General features: G+C 53.1%; 1 protein-coding gene across 1 annotated transcript in view; it reads left to right on the top strand.

Moving 5' to 3' along the window:
- Positions 1-14,238: 14,238 nt before the first annotated feature.
- LOC144676403 (tubulin polymerization-promoting protein family member 3-like) overlaps positions 14,239-19,947 on the top strand; it is a 31,607-nt gene continuing 25,898 nt past the window's right edge. Inside the window, exon 1 of the mRNA XM_078536822.1 lies at positions 14,239-14,274. The gene's annotated coding sequence lies outside the window, so the exon portion shown is untranslated. The remainder of the gene's footprint in view (positions 14,275-19,947) is intronic.

Genomic DNA, 19,947 nt, shown 5'->3' with positions numbered 1-19,947 from the left:
CTCTCTCACTGCCACACACACTCACAGACAAACTCTCTCACTCCCCACACACTCACAGACACACTCGCTCACTCCCACTCACACACTCAGAGACAAACTCTCTCACTCCCCACACACTCACAGACACAATCTCTCACTCCCACTCACACACTCACAGACACACTCTCTCACTCCCCTACACACTCACAGACACACTCTCTCACTCCCTCACACACTCAATGACACACTCTCTCACTCCCTCACACACTCACAGACACATTCTCTCACTCCCCCACACACTCACAGACACACTCTCTCACTCCCCCACACGCTCACAGAAACACTCTCTCACTCCCTCCCACACTCACAGACACACTCTCTCTCTCCCCTGCACACTCACAGACACACTCACTCACTCCCCCACACACTCACAGACACACTCTCTCACTCCGCCACACACTCTCACAGACACACTCTCTCACTCCCCCTCACACACTCACAGTCACACTCTCTTACTCCCCCACACACTCACAGACACACTCTCTCACTCCCACACAGACTCACGGACACACGCTCTCAACGCCCCACACACACACTCACAGACACACTCTCTCACTCCCGCACACACTCACAGACACACTCTCTTACTCCCTCACACACTCAAAGACACAGTTTCTCACTATCCTACACACTCACAGACACACTCTCTCACTACGCCACACACACTCACAGACACACTCTCTCACTGCCCCCACACTCAGAGACACACTCTCTCACTCCCCCAAACACTCACAGTCACAATCTCTCACTCCCTCACACACTCACAGACACTCTCTCTAACTCCCCCTCATACACTCACTGACACACTCACTCACTCCCCACACAGTCACAGACACACTCTCTCACTCCCTTACACACTCACGGACAGACTCTCTCACTCCCCCACACACTCACAGACACACTCTCTCACTCCCCCACACACTCACAGACACACACTCTCACTCCCCCACACTCTCACAGACACACTCTCTCACTCCCCCACACACTCACAGACACACTCTCTCACTCCCTCACACACTCACAGACACACTCTCTCACTCCCTCACACACTCACAGACACACTCTCTCACTACCCCGCACACTCACAGACACACTCTCTCACTCCCCCACACACTCACTGACACACCCTCGCACTCCCGCAGACAGTGACAGACACACTGTCTCACGCCCCCTTACACACTTACAGACACACTCTCTCACTCCCCCACACACTCACAGACACACTCTCTCACTCACACTCACACTCACAGACACAATCTCTCACTCCCCCGCACACTCACGGACACACTCTCAAACACACCCGCACACTCACAGACACACTATCTCACTCCGTCGCACACTCACAGACACACTCTCTCAATCCCACACACACTCACACACACACTCTCTCACTCCCCCACACACTCCCAGACAAACTCACTCCCTCTCACACTCACAGACACACTCTCTCATTCCCCCACAGACACTCACAGACACACTCTTGCGCACACCCACACGCTCACAGACACACTCTCTCACTCCCGCACACAATCACAGACACACTCTCCCACACCCCCACACATTCACAGACAAACTCTCTCACTCCCCCACACACTCACAGACACACTCTCGCAGTCTCCCGCACACTCACAGATACACTCTCACAATCCCCCTCACACAATCACAGACACATTCTCTCACTCCACCACACACTCACAGACACACTCTCTCACTCCCCCTCACGCACTCACACACACACTCTTTCACTCCCACTCACACACTCACAGGCAAACTCTCTCACTCCCCCACACACTCACAGACACACTCTCTCACTCCCCCACACACTCACAGACTCACTCTCTCACTCCCCCTCACACACTCACTGACACACTCTCTCACTCCCCCACACACTCACAGACACACTCTCTCACTCCCTCACACACTCACAGACACACTCTCTCACGCCCCCTCACACACACTCAGACACACTCTCTCACTGCCCCACACATTCAGTGACACACTCTCTCACTCCCCCACACACTCACGGTCAGATTCTCTCACTCCCTCACACAGTCACAGACACACTCTCTCACTCCCCCACACACTCACAGACACACTCCCTCACTCCCCCTCACACTCACAGACACACTCCTTCACTCCCCCACACACTGACAGCCACACTCTCTCACACCCCACACACAATCACAGACACAATCTCTCACTCCCTCACACACTCACAGACACACTCTCTCACTCCCCCCCACACACTCACAGACATACTCTCACACTCCCCCACACACTCACAGACACTCTCTCACACTCCCCCCAACACACTCACAGGCACACTCACTCACTCCCCCACACACTCACAGACAGACTCTCTCACGACCCCACACACTCACAGTAACACTCTCTCACTCCCCCACACACTCACAGAAACACTCTCTCACTCCCCCACACACTCACAGAAACACTCTCTCACTCCCCCACACACTCACAAACACACTCTCTCACTCCCCCACACGCTCACAGACACTCTCTCTCACTCCCCCTCACACACTCAGAGACACACTCTTTCACTCCCCCACACACTCACAGACACACTCTCTCACTCCCCCACACACTCACAGACACACTCTCTCACTCCCCCTCACACACTCACAGACACACTCTCTCATCCCTCACACACTCACAGACACACTCTCTCACTCCCCCACACACTCACAGAAACACTCTCTCACTCCCCCACACACTCTCACAGACACACTCTCTTAATTCCCCTCACACTCTCACGGACACACTCTCTCACTCCCCCACACACTCACAGACACACTCTCTCACTCCCCCACACACTCACAGACACACTCTCTCACTCCCACACACACTCACAGACACACTCTCTTACCCCACCCCACACACACTCACAGACAGACTCTCTCACTCCCCCACACACTCACAGACACACTCTCTCACTCCCTCACACACTCACGGACACACTCTCTCACTCCCCCGCACACTCACAAACACACTCTCTCACTACGCCACACACAATCACAGAAACACTCTCTCACTCCCCCACACACTCACCGACACACTCTCTCACTCTCCCACACACTCACAGACGCAATCTCTCACTTCCCCTCACACACTCGCAGACACACTCTCTCTCTCCCCCACAGACTCACAGACACACTCTCTCACTCCCCCGCACACTAATAGACACACTTTGAAACACACCCGCACACTCACAGACACACTCTCTCTCTCTGTCGCACACTCACAGACACATTTTCACAATCACACACACACTCACAGACAAACTCTCTCACTCCCCCACACACTCACAAACAAACTCTTTCACTCCCTCTCACACTCACAGACACACTCTCTCACTCCCCCACACACACTCACAGACACACTCTCTCACACCCCCACACATTCACAGACAAACTCTCTCACTCCCCCACACACTCACAGACACACAATCTCACTCCCCCGCACACTCACAGACACACTCTCTCACTCCCTCTCACACTCACGGACACACTCTCTCACTCCCCCACACACACTCACAGACACACTCTCTCACTCCCCCACACACTCGCAGACACACTCTCTCAATACCTCACACACTCACAGACACACTCTCTCACTCCCCCACACACTCACAGACACACTCCCTCACTCCCCCACACACACTCACAGACACACTCTCTCACTCCCCCTCACACACTCACAGACACACTCTCTCACTACCCCACACACTCACAGACAAACTCTCTCACTCCCCCACACACTCACAGACACACTCTCTCACTCTCCCGCAAACTCACAGATACACTCACACACTCCCCCTCACACACTCACAGACACATTCTCTCACTCCACCACACACTCACACACACACTCTCTCACTCACCCTCACACACTCACACACACACTCTCTCACTCCCCCACACACTCACATACACACTCTCTCACTCCGCCACAAACTCACAGACACATTCTCTCACTCCCCCACACATTCACAGACACACTCTCTCACTCCCTCACACACTCACGGACAGACTCTCCCACTCCCACACACACTCACAGACACACTCTCTCACTCTCCAACACACTCACAGACACACTCTCTCACTCCCCAACACACTCACAGACACACTCTCTCACTTCCCCACACACTCACAGACACACTCTCTCACTCCAACTCACACAATCACAGACACACTCTCTCACTCCCCCACACACACACAGACACCCTCTCTCACTCCCACTCACACACTCACAGACACACTCTTTCACTCCCACTCACACACTCACAGACACACTCTCTCACTCCCCCACACACTCACAGACACACTCTCTCACTCCCGCACACACTCACAGACACACTCTCTCACTCCCCCTCACACACTCACTGACACACTCTCTCACTCCCCCACACACTCACAGACACACTCTCTCACTCCCCCTCACACACTCACAGACACACTCTCTCACTCCCCCACAAACCCACAGACACACTCTCTCACTCCCCCACACACTCACAGACACACTCTCTCATTCCCCACACACTCATAGACACACTCTCTCACTCCCACACACTCATAGACACACTCTCTCACTCCCCACACATACTCACAGACACACTCTCTCACTCCCCCACACACTCACAGAACCACTCTCTCACTCCCCCACACCCTCACAGACACACTCTCTCAATCCCCCTCGCATTCACAGACATACTCTCTCACTCCCCACCCACACTCACAGACACACTCTCTCACTCCCCCACACACTCATAGACACACTCTCTCACTCTCACACACTCTTAGACACACTCTCTCACTCCCCCACACACTCACAGACACACTCTCTCACTCATCCACACACTCACAGACACACTCTCTACTCCCCCACACACTCACAGACACACTCTCTCACTCCCACACACACTCACAGAAACACTCTCTCACTCCCCCACACACACTCACAGACACACTCTCTCACTCCCCCTCACACACTCACAGACACACTCTCTCACTCCCCCACACAATCACAGACACACTCTCTCACTCCCCCACACACTCACAGACACACTCTCTCTCACCCTCTCACACTCACAGACACACTCTCTCACTCCCCCACACACTCACAGACACACTCTCTCACTCCCCCACACACTCAAAGACACACTCTCTTACTCCCCCACACACTCACAGACACACTCTCTCACTCCCCCGCACTCGCACAGACACACTCACTCACTTCCCCAAGCACCCACAGACACACTTTCTCACTCCCCCACACACTAACAGACAAAGTTTCCCACTCCCCCACACACTCACAGACACACTCTCTCACACCGCCACACATACTCACAGACACAATCTCTCCTTCCCCATCACACTCACAGACACACTCGCTCAATCCCCCACACACTCACAGACACACTCTCTAACTCCCACACACACTCACAGACACAATCTCTCACTCCCCCACACACACTCACAGAATCACTCTCTCACTCCCAAACACACATTCACAGACACACACTCTCAATTCCCCTCACACACTCACAGACACACTCTCTCACACCCCCACACACTTACAGACACACTCACTCACACCCCCACACACTCACAGACACACTCTCTCACTCCCCCACACACTCACAGACACACAATATCACTCCCCTGCACACTCACAGACACACTCTCTCACTCCCTCTCACACTCACAGACACACTCTCTCACTCCCCCACACACACTCGCAGACACACTCTCTCAATACCTCACACACTCACAGACACACTCTCTCACTCCCCCACACACTCACAGACACACTCCCTCACTCCCCCACACACACTCACGGACACACTCTCTCACTACCCCACACACTCACAGAAACACTCTCTCACTCCCTCTCACACTCACAGACACACTCCCTCACTCCCCCACACACAGTCACGGACACACTCTCTCACTACCCCACACACTCACAGAAACACTCTCTCACTCCCCCACACACACTCACAGACACACTCTATCACTCCCCCACACACTCACAGACACACTCTCTCACTCCCCCACACACTCACAGACACACAATCTCACTCCCCAGCACACTCACAGACACACTCTCTCACTCCCTCTCACACTCACAGACACACTCTCTCACTCCCCCACACACACTCACAGACACACTCTCTCACTCCCCCACACACTCGCAGACACACTCTCTCAATACCTCACACACTCACAGACACACTCTCTCACTCCCCCACATACTCACAGACACACTCCCTCACTCCCCCACACCCACTCACAGACACACTCTCTAACTCCCTCTCACACTCACAGACACACTCTCTCACTCCCTTACACACACTCACAGACACACTCTCTCACTCCCCCACACACTCGCAGACACACTCTCTCAATACCTCACACACTCACAGACACACTCTCTCACTCCCCCACACACTCACAGACACACTCCCTCACTCCCCCACACACACTCACAGACACACTCTCTCACTCCCCCTCACACACTCACAGACACACTCTCTCACACCCCCACACACTCACAGACACACTCTCTCACTCCCCCACACACTCACAGACAAATTCTCTCACTCCCCCACACACTCACAGACACACTCTCTCACACCCCCACACACTCACAGACACACTCTCTCACTCCCCCACACACTCACAGACAAATTCTCTCACTCCCCCAAACACTCACAGACACACTCTCTCACACCCCCACACACTCACAGACACACTCTCTCACTCCCCCACACACTCACAGACACACTCTCTCACTCCCCCACACACTCACAGACACACAATCTCACTCCCCTGCACACTCACAGACACACTCTCTCACTCCCTCTCACACTCACAGACACACTCTCTCACTCCCCCACACACACTCACAGACACACTCTCTCACTCCCTCACACACTCACAGACACTCTCTCTCACTCCCCCACACACACTCACAGACACACTCCCTCACTCCCCCACACACACTCACGGACACACTCTCTCACTACCCCACACACTCACAGAAACACTCTCTCACTCCCCCACACACACTCACAGACACACTCTATCACTCCCCCACACACTCACAGACACACTCTCTCACTCCCCCACACACTCACAGACACACAATCTCACTCCCCCGCACACTCACAGACACACTCTCTCACTCCCTCTCACACTCACGGACACACTCTCTCACTCCCCCACACACACTCACAGACACACTCTCTCACTCCCCCACACACTCGCAGACACACTCTCTCAATACCTCACACACTCACAGACACACTCTCTCACTCCCCCACACACTCACAGACACACTCCCTCACTCCCCCACACACACTCACAGACACACTCTCTCACTCCCCCTCACACACTCACAGACACACTCTCTCACACCCCCACACACTCACAGACACACTCTCTCACTCCCTCACCCACTCACAGACACACTCTCTCACTCCCCCACACACACTCACGGACACACTCTCTCACTACCCCACACACTCACAGAAACACTCTCTCACTCCCCCACACACACTCACAGACACACTCTATCACTCCCCCACACACTCACAGACACACTCTCTCACTCCCCCACACACTCACAGACACACTCCCTCACTCCCCCACACACTCACAGACACACTCTCTCACTCCCCCACACACTCACAGACACACTCTCTCACTCCCCCACACACTCACAGACACACTCTCTCACTCCCTCACTCTCACAGTCACACTCTCTCATTCCCCGACAACTCTCACAGACAATCTTTCCCCCTCATGAGTGAGCCTATCAACATCTAGTGGGGGAGAGAATTCGCCTGCAAGTACCCAAAGCTCGTGAATGTTTTCTGGGCAAATAGGGCATTTTCCTCCTGAAGTATAAATTGTTGTGATCGTTTGATATTTGGCATTCTTGCATTTGTCCTGATGAGTGCAAGACGAAAAGTTTCAGCAACAAGTCTCTCTTTTCCGCCATACGAATAGGACATCTGAAGAAATTCGTACTTAAATTCCCATCCTTAAGCGTCAGTACGAACATGAAACTAGTTTTTGATTGTTGCAATTCTTCACATGCTGATATTCCAGATGGGTATTCTAGTGCCGTTGGGTTCATAATATTTTGTACAGATGATATCGGGAAACCTTTTCCTCCAGCTCTGGGAGCTAAGGAAATGAAAAGGGTTCTTCAAAGTACTTTGGCTGCTGAAACGCCGGCTCTTGTGGAGAGGGTGAAAATGGGTACCCATTTGTCAAAAAACTTTACGTAAGGTTCTGCACCATCGGCCTACTGGAGGGAGTACATCCATTCATCGTGACGCAGGCAATCATTCATTGTGGGATAATTTACAGGTGATGAAAACCGCGAGGGAGAGCAGATTATGGAGAGATGTTGGCTGCATTGCAGCGAACGCTGGAAAGAAAGGAACTCTCTTAAATAGGGGAATGGCGAGTCATCAATCGCCCGGTTGTTTAAATAAAAACACAGATCACACGTACAAAGAAATTGTTAGGGGTTCCAGAATACGTGCAGAATATGCAAGTTTTTGATTTAATTTGTTTTGAAATTTTGGTTCTATACATAAACTCTATTTTTATTTAAAGAGGGAGAAGGGGATTTGCTAGTTGTGTATTAATTGTATTTAATTATGCGTCAGTGGTAAGCATTAACTGGGAACTCACACGTGCCCCTACGAATAAGCAGAGAGGTATCAGCTGTGGCTCAGTTCATAGCACCCTCGCCTTTGAATCAGAGGGTTGTGGGTTCATGTCCCACTCCCGGAAATCAAGAACTGTGAATGTACTCGAAAGAGTTACATTCTGTGACTGTTGATAACTCGAAAGAGTTACAAATAAGCAGAGAGGTGTCAGCTGTGGCTCAGTTCATAGCACCCTCGCCTTTGAATCAGAGGGTTGTGGGTTCATGTCCCACTCCCGGAAAACCAAGAACTGTGATTGTACTCGAAAGAGTTACAATCTGTGACTGTTGATAACTCGAAAGAGTTATAAATAAGCAGTGAGGTGTCAGCTGTGGCTCAGTTCATAGCACCCTCGCCTTTGAATCAGAGGGTTGTGGGTTCATGTCCCACTCCCGGAAAACCAAGAACTGTGATTGTACTCGAAAGAGTTACAATCTGTGACTGTTGATAACTCGAAAGAGTTACAAATAAGCAGAGAGGTGTTAGCTGTGGCTCAGTTCATAGCACCCTCGCCTTTGAATCAGAGGGCTGTGGGTTCATGTCCCACTCCCGGAAAACCAAGAACTGTGATTGTACTCGAAAGAGTTACAATCTGTGACTGTTGATAACTCGAAAGAGTTATAAATAAGCAGTGAGGTGTCAGCTGTGGCTCAGTTCATAGAACCCTCGCCTTTGAATCAGAGGGTTGTGGGTTCATGTCCCACTCCCGGAAACCAAGAACTGTGATTGTACTCGAAAGAGTTACAATCTGTGACTGTTGATAACTCGAAAGAGTTATAAATAAGCAGTGAGGTGTCAGCTGTGGCTCAGTTCATAGAACCCTCGCCTTTGAATCAGAGGGTTGTGGGTTCATGTCCCACTCCCGGAAAACCAAGAACTGTGATTGTACTCGAAAGAGTTACAATCTGTGACTGTTGATAACTCGAAAGAGTTACAAATAAGCAGAGAGGTGTTAGCTGTGGCTCAGTTCATAGCACCCTCGCCTTTGAATCAGAGGGCTGTGGGTTCATGTCCCACTCCCGGAAAACCAAGAACTGTGATTGTACTCGAAAGAGTTACAATCTGTGACTGTTGATAACTCGAAAGAGTTACAAATAAGCAGAGACTAAAACTATGGCTGTTGGGTTAGGAGGCGCATGCTTGTAGTGTCTAACTCTGTGAATAAATGCTCAAAAAAGCGGGTAAAGGTTGGCTCTAGTTCTCTCCTTCACCAGCTTGTGGGGGGGGGGGTGAGATTTTCCGGCCCCACCCGCCCGCCCACCCTTGGGATTGTCCGCTCCCGCCGAAAGACAACGGATTTCAGGCTGGCCCGCCACATCCCTCCCCCACCTCAACCCCGTGGAGAATCCCGCCAAGGCAGGGCCGGAAAATCCCGGCCTCGCTTTCTGGAATACGACAGTGGGTGTGACGGGACGCCAGGGGTGAGTGCAGCTCCGCCAGCACTCGAGGAGCTCGACGCCAAACTGGACCAAAGCAGCCCCGCTGGGCCGACACCCCACCCAACGCTTTGACCGTCCGCTCCCTCCGCCACCGGTGCGCACCCACCGTGGCAGCGGCATTCACGCGACACGCCAAGATAGGGGAGGAAGTAAGCGGCGAAGGGGGCATAAGGAGCCTGCGAAGGCAGCTTAAGCGAGTGGGCAAAATGTTGGCGCTTGGAGTATAATGCGGGCAACTGTCGTTCACTTTGACAGAAAGAGTAGAAGAGCAGAGTATCGTCCAAATAGAGAGAGAGAGAGGCTGCAGAACTCGGAGGTGCGGAGGGATCTGGGCGTTCCTCTTCATGCGACGCTGGCGAAATCGACAAGGCCAGCGTTTGTTGCCCATCCCTAATTGCCCCCTGAGACCTGAGTGGCTCGCTCAGCCATTTCAGAAGGGGGCAGTTAAGAGTCAACCATATCGCTGTGTTGGGGGGTGGGGGGAGGAGGGGTTGCGGGGGTGGGTCTGGAGTCACATGTAGGCCAGACCGGGTAAGGTAAGGACAGCAGATTTCCCCCTTCCCTAAAGAGGAACATGAGCGGACCCGATGGGGTTTTACGGTCACTATCAATGGGTCTGAATTGAGTTTAGATTCCACCGGCTGCCCTAGGTGGGATTTGAACCCTTGTCCATTAGCCTGGGGCCTCTGGATTACTAGCCCAGCCATGTTACAACCACACCACCATCTCTCCATACAAGAATCAGGTAAGGTTAGTCTGCAGGTACAACTCGTGATTAGGAAGGCAAATGAAATGTTGGTGTTTATGGCGAGGGGAATGGAATGTAAAAGGAGGGAGGTTATGCTTCAGTTGCACCGGGCGCTGGTGAGACCACATCTGGAGCGCTGTGTACAGCACAGGTCTCCTTATTTAAGGAAGGATGTCAATGCGTTGGAAGCTGTTCAGAGAAGGTTTACCAGACTCAGACCAGGGATGGGCATCCTGTCTTATGAGGGAAGGTTGGACAGGTCGGGCTTGTATTCGCTGGAGTTTTAGGAGAGTGAGAGGCGACTCGATTGAAACCTTTAAGATCCTGAGGGGGTCTTGACAGGGTGGATGTGGAGAGGATGTTTCCTCTTGTGAGAGAATCTAGAACTAGGCGGGGAGGGGGTTCACAGTTTAAAAATAAGGGGGTCACCCATTTAGGACGGGGACGAGGAGAAACTTGTTCTCTCAGAGGGCGATGAGTCTTTGGAAATCTCTTCCTCGAAAGGCATTGGGAGCGGAGCCTTGGAATATTTTTAAGGCGGAGCGAGACAGATTCTCGATAAGCGATGGGGGGTGGGGTGAAAGGTCATCGGGGGGGGTCGGCGGGAATGTGGGGTGGAGGTGACAGTCAGATCGGCCGCCATCTTATTGAATGGCGGAGCAGGCCTGAGGGGCCTAATCCTGCCTCCTAACTCGGGCGTTCCCACCTACTGCAGCAGACTTTCAACAGTGAAATAAAATCAGCCAGTCCGTCCCTCTCTCTCTCTCTCTCTCTCGTCGAGCAGGGAGACGAGGTTAATCCCATTAAGACGCTGCGCGTGGCTGTTGCTGAGCGCTTCCCCAATGCCTCCGAGTGGTTGCACTCCCAACGGAATTGGCTGCCGTCACTTAACCGAGGCCTGGAAGTGAAGTCTCCCCTCCGCCCTTGACGCTATTTCTCAAACATGGCCCAGTCTACAGCGTTGGAGGTGGTGGGTGGGGGGAGGAGTGGGGGGGTGAGAGCAGACTACCCCCACAGTGTCAGAGACCCCCCCCCCGACAGTTACAAGGAGTGGAGGGAAGATGGATGGAGGAGGGGCTGTAGGTGAGCTCATAATGGGGGGAGGCCTGACAAGAGGCGCTTCGGAGTTGCGAGGGGGTTTTTTTTTTATGACCGGCGTGAGGTGGGTTCGGGGGGGCTGCTTCCATTTTGAGGGAGGGTCCGGGGAGCGGTGGGACCTCATAGCCCTCTCCCCACTATGACAGGGGTGGGGGCAGTCCATCGGTGGGGGGGGAGGTATCGCAGGGCACTCCCAGCCTGGGCAAGAACCCTCCCTCCGCCTTAACCCCTGACTGCCTCCATCCCTGGCTCTCCCTCAATGTCTGACTCTATCTCTATCTCTGTCTTTCTCTCTCAGTCTCTCAGTCTCTCTCTCTCTTATCCCCTCTGCCTCCCTCTTTCTCAGCCTCTCTGTTTTTTGTCTGCCTCTCCCCTCTCTCGCTGTCTAACTATATCTCTCTCCCTTTCTTTCTCTCTATCTCTCTTTCTCTCTCCCGCTCTGTCACCCTCTCTGTCTCGCTTTCTCTATCTTTCAGTTCTCTGTCTGTCTCTCCCTCTCTGACTTTCTCGCTCCCTTTCTCTCGTTCCCTCTCCATCTCTCTCTCTCCCTGTCTCGCTCTCTGTTTCTTTCTGTCTCTCTCTCTCTCTGCCTGTCTCTCTCTCTCTGTCCCTTGCTCTCTGTTTCACTCTGTCTCTCTCTGTCTCTCGCTCTCTGTTTCACTCTGTCTCTCTCTGTCTCTTGCTCTCTGTTTCACTCTGTCTCTCTCACCCTGTCTCTCGCTCTCTGTTTCACTCTGTCTCTCTCTCTGTCTCTTGCTCTCTGTTTCACTCTGTCTCTCTCACTCTGTCTCTCGCTCTCTGTTTCACTCTGTCTCTCTCTCTGTCTCTTGCTCTCTGTTTCACTCTGTCTCTCTCACTCTGTCTCTCGCTCTCTGTTTCACTCTGTCTCTCTCTGTCTCTCGCTCTCTGTTTCACTCTGCCTCAATCCCACCCTCTCTTTCTATCTATCTCTCTCCCTCTCTGTCTCTCCCTCTGTCTTTCTCACTCTGTTTCTCTCGTTCCCCCTCCATCTCTCTGTTGCTGTCTCTGGCTCTCTGTTTCACTCTGTCTCTGTCTTACCCTTCCTGTCTCTTTCTATCTATCTCTCTCCCTCTCTGTCTCTCTCTGTCTTTCTCACTCTCCCTCTCCATCTCCATCTCTCTCTATCTCTGTCTCTGTCTCCCTCTCCATCTCCGTCTCTCTCTATCTCTGTCTCTGTCTCCCTCTCCATCTCCGTCTCTATCTCTGTTTCTTTCTCCTTGTTATGCTCCGTCTCTGTCTCCCTCTCCATCTCCGTCTCTATCTCTGTTTCTTTCTCCCTGTTATGCTCCGTCTCTGTCTCCCTCTCCATCTCCGTCTCTCTCTATCTCTGTCTCTTTCTCCCTGTTATGCTCTGTCTCTGTCTCCCTCTCCATCTCCGTCTCTCTCTATCTGTCTCTGTCTCTGTCTCCCTGTTATGCTCCGTCTCTGTCTCCCTCTCCATCTCCGATTCTCTCTATCTCTGTCTCTGTCTCCCTCTCCATCTCCGTCTCTCTCTATCTCTGTCTCTTTCTCCCTGTTATGCTCTGTCTCTGTCTCTGTCTCCCTCTCCATCTCCGTCTCTATCTCTGTCTCTGTCTCTGTCTCTGTCTCTGTCTCCCTCTCCATCTCTGTCTCTCTCTGTCTCTGTCTCTGTCTCCCTCTCCGTCTCCATCTCTCTCTACCTCTGTCTCTGTCTCCCTGCTGTGCTCTGTCTCTCTCTATGTCTCTCTCCACCTCTCTGGTGCCCTGGCGAAAATGCAAGAACCTTCCAGAAAGGGAATCAGACCTCTTCGCTTGTCTCGTCAAATAAACACCGCCTCGCGGGACCCAGTGGGTGGGGACGGGGGGAGGGGGGGGTGAGGTGGTGTTGGGGGGCGGGGGATGGTTGGGTGGTGAGGGCGGAGAGGGAGACTCCTGTTCAATAGCATCAGTCGGGAATATTCCCGTCTGTTGAATTGATAATGCCATCAGGCCAGGCACTGCCTCTGTTATGTGTGACATGATGAGAGACCAGGACCCCTCCCTCACGGTCCCTCCCAGCCAGCTGCTCCCTGCCTCAGTATGAGCTCAGTGCTTGACACTATCAGCCTCGTTCCCCTCCTCCTCAGTCAACAAGGGATCACTTTAAACCAGCTCCAAATCCACAGCACCGGGTGCCAGGCGAGAGAGGCTGACTGAGAGGACTGGGATTTGCCAGAGCTGTGCAAGTAGGTACAGAGCCATGAAACATGATGTGGAGGCAACAGCGAATGCTGACTCTCCTTAGCTTTCATTCATTCCTCTCCCTCCTTTTTTAATATTTGTATCTCTGTCTCATTCTGTCTCTCCCTGTCCTCCTGCCTCATTCTGTCTCTCTCTGTGTCTCTGTCTCTCCCTGTCTTTCTGTCTCTCTCTGTGTCTCTGTCTCTCCCTGTCTTTCTGTCTCTCTCTGTGTCTCTGTCTCTCCCTGTCTTTCTCTGTGTCTCTGTCTCTCCCTGTCTTTCTGTCTCTCTCTGTGTTTCATTCTCTCCCTCTCTCTCTCTCTCTGTACCTCACCCTGTCTCTCTCTGTGCCTCTGTCTGTCTCCCTAAGTCACTCCCTGTCTCTCTCTGTCTCACTCTGTCTCTCTAAGTCGCTCCCTGCCTCTCTGCCTCTCTCTCTCTCTGTCTCATTCTGTCTCTGTGTCTCATGCCATTTCTCTGCCTCTATCATTATGTGTATGTCTCTCTCTCTCTCTCCGTCACTCAAATGATTTATCTCCCTGCTTCTCTCCTTGTTTTTTTCCTTCACCTCTGCCCTCTCTGTCTTACTGCCAGCCTCTTGCCTAATGCAGTCACTCAGCCCTCTCACACTGAGTCTGGCTGTGTCTGTGTGACCCATCTATATTATAGACATGTATGTGTGTGTATGCATGTGTGTGTGTGCATGCACGTGTGTGTGTGATGCATGTGTGTGTGTGTGATGCATGTGTGTCTGTGATGCATGTGTGTGTGTGATGCACGTGTGTGTGATGCGTGTGTGTGTGTGTGTGATGCATGCGTGTGTGATGCATGTGTGTGTGATGCATGTGTGTGTGTGTGATGCACGTGTGTGTGATGCACGTGTGTGTGTGTGATGCACGTGTCCTGTGCGCATGTGTTATGCACGTGTTATGTAAGTGTGTGTGAGCTATGCACGTGTGTGAGTTATGCATGTATGTATGTTGTACACATGTCTGTACTGTACATGTGTGTTTTTGTGCGTGTGTGTGTTATGTACATGTGTATATGTTACATTCGAGTGTGTGTGTTATGCACGTGTGTGTGTTATGAACTTGTATGTGTGTGTTATGCACGCGTCTGTGTGTGTGTCTGTGTGTGTTATGCACGCGTCTGTGTGTGTTTGTGTGTTATGCACGCGTCTGTGTGTGTTTGTGTGTTATGCAAGTGTCTGTGTATGTTTGTGTGTTATGCACGTGTCTGTGTGTGTTTGTGTGTTATGCAGGCATCTGTGTGTGTGTTATGCACACACCTGTGTGTGTTATGCACGTGTGTGTGTGTGTTATGCAAGTGTCTGTGTGTGTTTATGTGTTATGCACGTGTCTGTGTGTGTTTGTGTGTTATGCACGTGCCTGTGTGTGTGTTATGCACGCGCCTGTGTGTTATGCATGTGTGTGTGTGTGTGTGTTATGCACGTGTCTGTATTGTGTGCACGTGTGTTGGTGTGGACATGTGTGTTGTGTGCAGCAGTGCACATGTGTGCATTGTGTGGGAGTGCACATGCATGTGTGTGCAGTACAAGTCTGTGCATGTGTGTAGTGCGCGCATGTGTGCGTAGCACAATCATGTGTGTGTGTGGTGCACGTGTATGTAGTTCACGTGTAATATATGTGTGTTGTGCACGTTTGTGTGTGTGTGTATGTCATGCACGTGTGTTATCATGCAATTAATGTGTTATGCATATATGTGTTCTTTATGTACATGTGTGTAATGCATCTGTATGCATTATGCCCATGTGTGTGTTATATACGTGTATGTTATGCATGTGTGTGCATGTTATTCACATGTGTGTGTGTGCTTTATGGACATATGTCTGTACTGCATGTGTGTGTTATGCATGTTTGTGTGCATTATGCGTGTGTGTGTGTTCCAATTTCTCAGGGAGATATCTATACACTGACTGGTGTCTCTAAGTCCCCTCTCTCTCAGGGAGATATCTGTACACTGACTGGTGTCTCTCAGTCCACTCTCTCTCAGGGAGATATCTGTACACTGGTATCTCAGTCCCCTCTCTCTCAGGGAGATATCTGTACACTGACTGGTGTCTCTCAGTCCACTCTCTCTCAGGGAGATATCTGTACACTGGTATCTCAGTCCCCTCTCTCTCAGGGAGATATCTGTACACTGACTGGTGTCTCTCAGTCCCCCCTCTCCCTCAGGGAGATATCTGTACACTGACTGGTGTCTCTCAGTCCACTCTCTCTCCCTCAGGGAGATATCTGTACACTGACTGGTGTCTCTCAGTCCCCCCTCTCCCTCAGGGAGATATCTGTACACTGACTGGTGTCTCTCAGTCCACTCTCTCTCCCTCAGGGAGATATCTGTACACTGACTGGTGTCTCTCAGTCCACTCTCTCTCCCTCAGGGAGATATCTGTACACTGACTGATGTCTCTCAGTCCCCTCTCCCTCAGAGAGATATCTGTACACTGACTGGTGTCTCTCAGTCCCCTCTTCCTCAGGGAGATATCTGTACACTGACTGGTGTCTCTCAGTCCCCTCTCTCTCAGGGAGATATCTGTACACTGACTGGTGTCTCTCAGTCCTCTCTCTCTCTCAGGGAGATATCTGTACACTGACTGGTGTCTCTCAGTCCTCTCTCTCTCTCAGGGAGATATCTGTACACTGACTGGTGTCTCTCAGTCCTCTCTCTCTCTCAGGGAGATATCTGTACCCGGACGGCTGACCCTGATCACCTTCTCCTGCCTGTGTTGCCATTTCTTTGCCCGTCGCCTCCATTCTCTCTCCACCTACCCGCCTGTGTTGTTCTGTGTGTGTGTCATTCTCTAATTGTCACTCAGTCTCTTGCACTCTCTCGCCTCCTCTCCTTGGCCTGTCACGCTCCCTGTCGCCGCCGATCACGGTGACTCTGGGCTGGCGCTGGGCGCGATGTACCCACCCCCCCCTCCCCACTCCTCCCCACCAGTGCCCGCAGTCCGTAAACCGTGCGCCGACATGAGCACACCCCCGGTGGAAGAGGACAGTAAGGCCTGCCCTGCACTTTGGCCGCAAGGTTGACCCATTGGGGTTGGCTCAATTGCCTCGATTTGGGGGTGGGGGGGGGGGTCCCGCTCTTGGCTCTGTGCCAAGGTGGGGGCCGCGGGCTTCAATGCCCGGCTAGGGGCTCTTGACCTCCCAGGCCGACACCACCACCCCCACCCCCCTACCGGGTTTCGCCCTGAGGGACCGTGGCACCGCCACCAGTGTGGGCAGGCGGCGTCGTAGGGGATGGGGGGGGTCAGTCGGACGAGGCTGTAAGCCTGAGGCACCTGGTTGGCCCCAATCTCCCGCCTGCCCACAATTCGAGGGCCCCCCCCACCCCAGACAGCATTCCGGAGCGGAGCGAGCGCCCGAGCGGATTTGGCCTCCGCGTTTGAAGGGAGGAGGTGGAGCGGGGGGGGGGAAGGTTCACTCAATGGGTCCCCGGGATGAGGAGGGGAGGGGGGAGTGGAGGAGGTGGGGAGGAGGAGGGGGTGGGTTGTCCTGCGACGAGAGGCTGAGTTAAACCGGCATGGGATTCTCCGGGAATCGAGGAGAACGAGGGGCGACCTGGTTGGGACCTACGCGGTTCTGAAGGGGGGTGGGGGTTCGACAGGGCGGACGCCCAGAGATCGTTCCCCGGCTGGTCCCGGGAAATCAAAAACACCCGGGATGGTGGGGGGAGGGAGGGAGGGAGGTGAGGGGCAGAGTCTCGGGATGAGGGGGGCCGGACATTTTGAGGACCGAGACGAGGAGGAATTTCTTCACTCGGAAAGGTTGGTGTTGGCTCGATGGGCTGAAGGGTCTACTCTTACCACCACCACCACCCCCCACCACACCCCCTCCACCCCCCCCCACCCCCCCCTCACCCCGCCCCAGCCTATTGTGCTCATTGCGTCCAACCAACGCCACACCGAGCAATTAGCTGGGTCGTTCACCTCAGCGCTGCTTGCGGGATCTTGCTGTACGCTGCCTCCCGACGGCGTTTCGTCGCCCGTTGGGCCACGGACGTGTTCGGGGTGTCAGCAGGGGGCACCCGGTGGGGGGGTGGGGCGGAAGAGGGCCGATGTCCGACCAGCAGAGCGCGCAGCCCGATACAACAGAGACGTCACCCATCCCATTGCAGCATCGGTTAGTCTACTGAGTGACCACGTGTAGAGGGAGCTTTACTCTGTATCTAACCCCGTGCTGTACCTGTCCTGGGAGTGTTTGATGGGGACGGTGTAGAGGGAGATTTACTCTGTATCTAACCCCATACTGTACCTGCCCTGGGAGTGTTTGATGGCGACAGTGTAGAGGGAGCTTTGCTCTGTATCTAACCCCGTGCTGTACCTGTCCTGGGAGTGTTTAATGGCGACAGTGTAGAGGGAGCTTTACTCTGTATCTTACCCCGTGCTGTACCTTCCTGGGAGTGTTTGATGGCGACAGTGTAGAGGGAGATTTACTCTGTATCTAACCCTGTGCTGTCCTGTCCTGGGAATGTTTGATGGGGACGGTGTAGAGGGAGATTTACTCTGTATCTAACCGCGTGCTGTACCTGTCCTGGGAGTGTTGGATGGGGACGGTGTAGAGGGAGCTTTACTCTGTATCTAACCCCGTGCTTTACCTGTCCTGGGAGTGTTTGATGGGGACAGTGTAGAGGGAGCTTTACTCTGTATCTAACCCCGTGCTGTACCTGTCCTGGGAGTGTTGGATGGGGACAGTGTAGAGGGAGCTTTACTCTGTATCTAACCCCGTGCTGTACCTGTCTTGGGAGTGTTTGATGGGGACAGTGTAGAGGGAGCTTTACTCTGTATCTAACCCCGTGCTGTACCTGTCTTGGGAGTATTTGATGGGAAACTGTGGAGGATAATTTAGACAGTTTTGCTCCCTGAATGTCTGCCTCTATCTTGCACTGGCTTTCCCATGCAGCCTCACTGTCTCTTGCACCCTCTCTCTCTCGCTCACTCTCGAACCCTCTCTCTCTCGCTCACTCTCACACCCTCTCTCTCTCTCGCTCACTCCCGAACCCTCTCTCTCTCGCTCACTCTCACACCCTCTCTCTCTCGCTCACTCCCGAACCCTCTCTCTCTCGCTCACTCTCACACCCTCTCTCTCTCTCGCTCACTCTCACACCCTCTCTCTCTCGCTCACTCTCACACCCTCTCTCTCTCTCGCTCACTCTCACACCCTCTCTCTCTCGCTCACTCTCACACCCTCTCTCTCTCTCGCTCACTCTCACACCCTCTCTCTCTCGCTCACTCCCGAACCCTTTCTCTCTCGCTCACTCTCACACCCTCTCTCTCTCGCTCACTCTCACACCCTCTCTCTCTCGCTCACTCCCGAACCCTCTCTCTCTCGCTCACTCTCACACCCTCTCTCTCTCGCTCACTCTCACACCCTCTCTCTCTCGCTCACTCTCACACCCTCTCTCTCTCGCTCACTCTCACACCCTCTCTCTCTCGCTCACTCTCACACCCTCTCTCTCTCGCTCACTCTCACACCCTCTCTCTCCCTCGCTCACTCTCACACCCTCTCTCTCTCCTGCCGTCCCTTCCTTTCCCTTCACCTCACATTCATTTCCTATTTCCCTGCCTCGCTCTTTATCACTCTCTTTGCCTCGCCTTCTCCCCCTCTCTCTGTCTTGCATGATTTGTCTCTGTGCCTATCTCTTTCTGTCTTCTGC

The sequence above is a fragment of the Cetorhinus maximus genome, unplaced genomic scaffold (genome assembly GCF_964194155.1).
Source record: "Cetorhinus maximus unplaced genomic scaffold, sCetMax3.hap1.1 HAP1_SCAFFOLD_1569, whole genome shotgun sequence".
Lineage (NCBI taxonomy): Eukaryota > Metazoa > Chordata > Chondrichthyes > Lamniformes > Cetorhinidae > Cetorhinus > Cetorhinus maximus.
This window is presented reverse-complemented; position numbering and strand designations above follow the sequence as displayed.